This window comes from Lagenorhynchus albirostris, chromosome 14 (genome assembly GCF_949774975.1).
Source record: "Lagenorhynchus albirostris chromosome 14, mLagAlb1.1, whole genome shotgun sequence".
NCBI classification, from domain to species: domain Eukaryota; kingdom Metazoa; phylum Chordata; class Mammalia; order Artiodactyla; family Delphinidae; genus Lagenorhynchus; species Lagenorhynchus albirostris.
Genome location: NC_083108.1, coordinates 61,276,107 through 61,282,337, shown reverse-complemented (window position 1 = coordinate 61,282,337; position 6,231 = coordinate 61,276,107). Strand labels below are relative to the sequence as shown.

The 6,231-nt window shown below is 43.2% G+C and overlaps 1 protein-coding gene across 1 annotated transcript in view; it reads left to right on the top strand.

Annotated features, from left to right (window-relative positions):
* The first annotated feature begins 1,081 nt into the window (after positions 1–1,081).
* MC2R (melanocortin 2 receptor) overlaps positions 1,082–6,231 on the top strand; it is a 23,619-nt gene continuing 18,469 nt past the window's right edge. Inside the window, exon 1 of the transcript XR_009534697.1 lies at positions 1,082–1,170. The gene's annotated coding sequence lies outside the window, so the exon portion shown is untranslated. The remainder of the gene's footprint in view (positions 1,171–6,231) is intronic.

Below are 6,231 nucleotides of genomic sequence, written 5' to 3'. Positions count from 1 at the left end.
AGTGAGAGGCCCGTGTACCGCAAAAAAAAAAAAAAAAATTGTTTCCCTGCCTGGGAAATCAGACTCAGGCCTCTGTCCTCAAACCTCTCCAGACCACTCACGTGGGGACATCATTCAGCTCAGGGCTGGAGCTGCTCTTTTCAGAAATGGCCACTGTTTTGGACTCAGCCCCAAAGCCCCAGGTCCATCCTGACTTGGCCCCAGGCCACATTTAAATACTCACATCAATGTGCCTGATACCAACAGGAGTCCTCCCCTGCAGGCACTGGCAAACAGAAATCCAACACTGTTGTACCCTTAAACTGAACAATTTTGATTTGAATGATGGAGCTCTGGATGGTGGATTCTGTGAAGCTTAATGACAGAGGAGAATCGGCAGCACACGAGGTTTTCTTCTTGTGGCAGCCCATGCTCTGCAGGGCCTTGGGCACACAGCCCCTGTCTCACTGTTTGGTCTTGTGAAACATGGATGATGGGCTTATTCCCCTCTTCTTAAAGAGATTAATGAGCTAAATGTTTGCAAGATGCCTTGAGTAGTTTGCTGAAAATTTTAAAACAAATTCTTCCAAAACCATTTCCTCAAAATCCAATCTTATTGAATTCCTTGGTTGAAAACTAACTCTAAAATGATGTTAAAAAGGAGCAAGGGGGCTTCCCTGGTGGCGCAGTGGTTGAGAGTCCGCCTGCCGATGCAGGGGACACGGGTTCGTGTCCCGGTCGGGGAAGATCCCACATGCCGCGGAGCGGCTGGGCCTGTGAGCCATGGCCACTGAGCCTGCGCGTCCGGAGCCTGTGCTCTGCAACGGGAGAGGCCACAACAGTGAGAGGCCCGCGTACCGCAAAAAAAAAAAAAAAAAAAGGAGCAAGGTCACAGGGTCTGCCGTCTGCCATAAACCTTGTCATGAACATTGGAAGCAGCCTTGCTCAGTTGAGCCCATGGAAATTGTGACTTAATCCAACCGCTTCTTTTCATTTCTCTGACTTCGCATTACCAGAAGTATGCAGTGCGTTTCGAATGACATTTATCCAAGGTTATGACAACGAACAACTGTCTCTCCAGTGATGCATTTGTTCTGTGTGTCCCAGCCCAAGGCCCTTCTCTTGCTTTTCTTTCAAACCTCATTCGTTCTCAGTCATCTCGGCCAGAAAGTTCCTGCTTCAGAGCTGAAAGTAAGTACATTTTCTACTAATTTCTCAGGTTCTTAAGTGCTTTGGGATCATAAATAGAACACTTAAGGAAAAATCTTGAGAAAAGATTCTATTCAGAATTCCTAATAGCTCATCTTTTAAATTATGGTCTTTCATCTTCCTGTGGGAGTACATTATTTTCTAATTAAACTGTAACAACAAAATCTCTTACTTGTATGTCTAACCAAAGCAAACTTCCCTCCTGATGAATTTCTTAGCTTCTCTACAGTTTTAGTCTCTACATCATCATCAAGCTCTATTCAGGACTACAAGCAGGTTTTTCCTAATGGGATTAGGAGCAGAAAACGTCATGTTTCTTTTACCTCCTGAGAGTCACCCTTTTACCTGATTAACCTTCTGTTTCCATTCTGGTACTGGTGCATAAGCATCTCTGCCATCGACATATACATGTGGACTTTCTGTGGTTCTGGGGCAATTAACACTCTGCCTTTCTCATCTACAAGTTCAATAGTCCTCTGCCTTCCTTGGCAAAAATACAGGGTGTAGGATAAATGAGAATTAAAAGAAGATTCATGATCACATACTCCTCCAAAGTGATTGTCACTTAGAAAGCCATGCAGTCACTGCAGACCTGAGACATTCACTCTTTGCTTGGTTGGCTCTGTCACGGGGAATACGTATTCCCCAAAACGGAGGGCTCAGTCTTTTCACAAAAGCAGCTATTCTTCCTATTTTTATTTCCCTAAGCTGCCTTGAGATGATCCCACCACTCATCTTCCTCCCAAACACATACACTTACACACACATACACATGTACACACACATACACACATGCATATACCTGTACGTACATACATGCATGCGCACACATGCAAAGCCAAGGGGGAAAGAACTGAAAGAGTGATGAGAGGCCGACGCTGAGAGCAGGGCCTTGAACAGGATTGGGAGGGGCAGGTGTGCAGAGGGCTGGTCATGAGCCTCACTGATTCACGCTCTGACCGGAAAGGCCCATGCACACTGAGGCACCAGGCCTGCGACTGCGAAGCTGCTGTGGCTGAGACAGCAGGTCACACTCAGTCCTCGAGAAGACCCCCACGGGGCTGTGGGAGCCCAGAGAAGGGGGCCCCCAGCAGATGGGGTAGGACACCCCCCGGCGAGTGGAGGGGACACCATGGAGCACCTTGGCTTTTCAGTGGCCTGGATTTCGTGGGGGGGGGGAGGTGTGGGTGTCCCCCTCCAGCACCATCACCCTCTCATTCCTCAGGGCAACCTCAGGCAGCTCAGCGTAAAAAGAAAAGCCAACCTACCTTCACCTCATTAGTTTTCCAGGCATGTTTCCCACCTGAATACTTAATGGCTAATTAACCTCATGTGAGATCCGTCTGCCTTGTCATAAAAACGCTGGCAAGTCTGTGCTGGGGGGTGGCATCCGGGGCCAGGACGTAAGGACAGGTGGCGGGAGCACAGGTAGGACAGCTTAGGGAAGGCAGCCCAGAGAAGGGGGGTCCAGGAGGAAGCACGGGGGGCAGGAGGGAGCCAGGTGGCCCTGAGGCTCTGAGAGCTGAGAGACAAGAAGGTGTGTAAAGGGCGTGGGTGTCATCTCAAGAAGTCTGGCTGATATTAAAATGATACAAAAATTCAGAAGAAGATTTACACTCAGGGCTCCACATGCACTTGGCAACATGCCAGCGATGCGTGTGGGGCCTTGGAGCAAGACAGACTCAGTAGCTCAGTGACCTTGAGCAAGTCCCTCTCTGAGCCTTAGTTTTCTTATTTATGAAACGGGTGGGAGAGCAGGGAACAGGAATAGAATGTGCCCCTCATATTTAACTGGGGCATTGAAGAACACCTCTCACCCCGCACCGTCTCTGACCTTTAACATGGAGACCATTGTAAGAGAAGCCAGGGCAAAATCAGACTGCTTTTAAAGTACAGATTTTAAGGATGTGCTGGTGTATTGGGGAGTTTGCTCTTTTATATGTTAAAATATTAATTTAAAATGCTAAACATACATTGTGGGCCCTGTGCAGGAGACAAGGAATCCTATACGGCTTTAGGTAAAGCCATATAGCTACAGAAATCAAGGCAGAAGAATAGACAAAGATCAATGGAAGAGAATAGAGAGCCCAGAAACAGACCCATACAAATGTAGCCAACTGATTTCAACAAGTGTGTGAGAGCAATGCGAGGGAGAAAGGATAGACTTTTCAACAGATAGTGCTGGGAGAAAATACTTGCAAAATACATATTGGAAATGACTTTTTTTCCAAAATATTCAAAGGAATATTAAACTCAACAATAAGAAAACAAACAATACAATTTTAAAATGAACAACAGATATGAATAGATGTCTCACCAAAGGAGATCTACAGGTGGTAAATAAACATAAAAATAATACTTATCATTTATCATTAGAGAAATGAAAATTAAAATGACCATGAGATACCACTAAATACTTATTAGAATGGCTAAAATCCAAAATGCTGACAATACCAAATGATGGTGAGGATGTGGAGCAACAGGAGCTCTCATTTCTTGCTAGTGGGAATGCAAAATGGTACAGTCACCTTGGAAAACAGTGTGGTGGTTTAATACAAAACTAAACAGACTCTTACCATATGATCCAACAATTGTGCTCCTTGGTATTTACCTGAGTTGAAAACTCATGTTCATCACAAAAATCTGCACATGGATGTCTATAACAGCTTTATTCATAATTGCCAAAACTTGGAAACAACCAAGAAGTCCTTCAACTATCGTTTAGCTAGAAAGCCTAAAAAAGACAGGGGTGAAACTTAAATGCATATTAGTAAGTGACACAACCAGTCTGGCCATGTGCTGTGTGATTACCATTATATGACGTTCTGGGAAAAGGAAAACTATAAGATAGTAAATAGATAAGATATTACCAGTGGTTTGGGAAGGGACTGAGGTTGAATAGATGTAGTACAAGGGGATTTTTAGGGTGGTGATACTATTCTGTATGATACTGTAATAGTGAATATATGACACCATGCATTTGTCAAAACTTACAGAAATTTACAGCATAAAGTGCAAATCTTAGGTTTTCAAAATTTAAAAAAAATCATTTAGGAGGTTAGAATGTCTCAGGATGGAAGCAACCAAAGAATCTGATTGTATCATAAATACATGAAAGAACCTCAATGCATGCGGTGGGGGAAAGGTGCTGACATAAGTGACTTTGAAAATGAGTAGAGACTGTAAGACAAAGGCAATCTGCTCTCTAGTTGATACGGTTCACCACAGGGATGTGGCCTAACAATTCTGAAACCACTGGAAGTGTGCATCTGGACCCAGCAATTAAATGATGCCCTGCACCTGGCAGGAGCTGAGTTCCTCACTGTTGGGCCAGGAGGTTACAGGTAAGCAAGGAGAGGAGGTCAGAAGGCTCCACGTGGCAACAGACTGGAGTTGGGAACTTCAGGATGAGCTCATACTTAGCTTCATGTAGATACAGATGGAGAGAGAAGTATTTGTAGATGTGTGTACACACATGGCTTAGTGTATACACATGTGTCTCCTTATTCTGTTAGTGGAAAGGGCTCAGGAGCAGCAGCACCCCAGAAACAACATACACATTAGCCCTCAGATTTTGGTTTTTAACACCATTCTCCAATAAAAGGAGTCAGTGATCCTTGGAACAATGACTGATTCCATGACGATAGCACAAAATAACAAGATGAGCCTGGAACATCTTGCAGTGCAGAAGGTAAATAATTGTTCCAAAAAATCACAGTGGTGAGGGTATGTTCAAAGGGTATGTGCCAACCGCAAGAGCTCCCAACAGCCAAAGTTGGAACAATTTAAGCAACAAAATAAATAAAATAATATTGGATTATAACCTAAAGTATAAAATAAATACCCATGTATCCATACTGATAACCAATGATTGAACAAATCATAAATGGAAGACAGTAGACAAATCTCCCATGCAGATTCCCAAGTAATTTACGTGGCTCTTCCATTCACAGGAGGCAGGCACAGCTCTCTACTCCTGACATGTGGGCTGTGCATACTGACCTCCTTTCAAAGAGGTCATGCGGCAGATGGGCAGGGGAGAAGTTAGACAGACACGACCTCGGCCAGGTGATGCCGGAAAAGTCATGTTGACAATACGTCCCTTGATGTGACATAATGAGGATATTACTTTATTTTGTGTGGTCTTCCTCCCCCCAAAGTCCGTAACCCCAGTCTGAGCATGAGAAAAACACCAGACAAATACCAACTGTAGGACATTCTACAAAATGCCTGACCAGTACTCAAAACTGTCAAAGTCATCAAAAACAGAGGAAGTCTAACTTTCACAGCCAAGAGGAGCATAATGAAACATACTCAATGTAAAGATGACTAAATGTCATGCGGGCATGAACAGAAAAAGGGCATATGGTAAAAACTAAGGAAATATGAATAAAATATGGGTTTTAGCTAGTAATAATGTGTCAATATTGTACCGTTCATTGTGGTTAAGGTACCATACTAATGTAAGACGTTAATAATATGGGAAACTGGGTGTGCTGTGTATGGTAACTCTCTAAACTATCTTTGTAACTTTTCCATGAATCTAAAATTGTTCTAAAATAAAAAGTTTATTTTTTTAAAAAAATGTTCATAGCTCCATCACCCAATTAAAATTGGACATATGTCTTTCAGAGATTTTTCTATGCCTTTGCATGAGTGTATATATACTCTGCACCACTGAACCATGATTTTAACCATAGAGTAGTGGTCTACATCATGGGCCTGCCAGAATTTATTTAACCAATCCTCAGTCACCGGTTATATGTATGGTTTTTCAGTTTCCACTATTATCATTAACATGCATACACAGTGAGCATCATTGTATGTACATCTTTGTTCGTATCATTGATGATTTGTTTAGAGCCACTGAGTCAGCTCAGTCAGGTTTGTAGGTCCTAAAGGCAGAGTGTGACAGTGGAACTCTCTCTGTCACCTTCTATTGGGTTAGAGTGTGTGACTAGGATCCTCAGATTTTTAGTGATGACACATTTTCTAATTCAGGGTTTGAAGTAGTACTAGACACCTAAATTTAACAAAACTTGG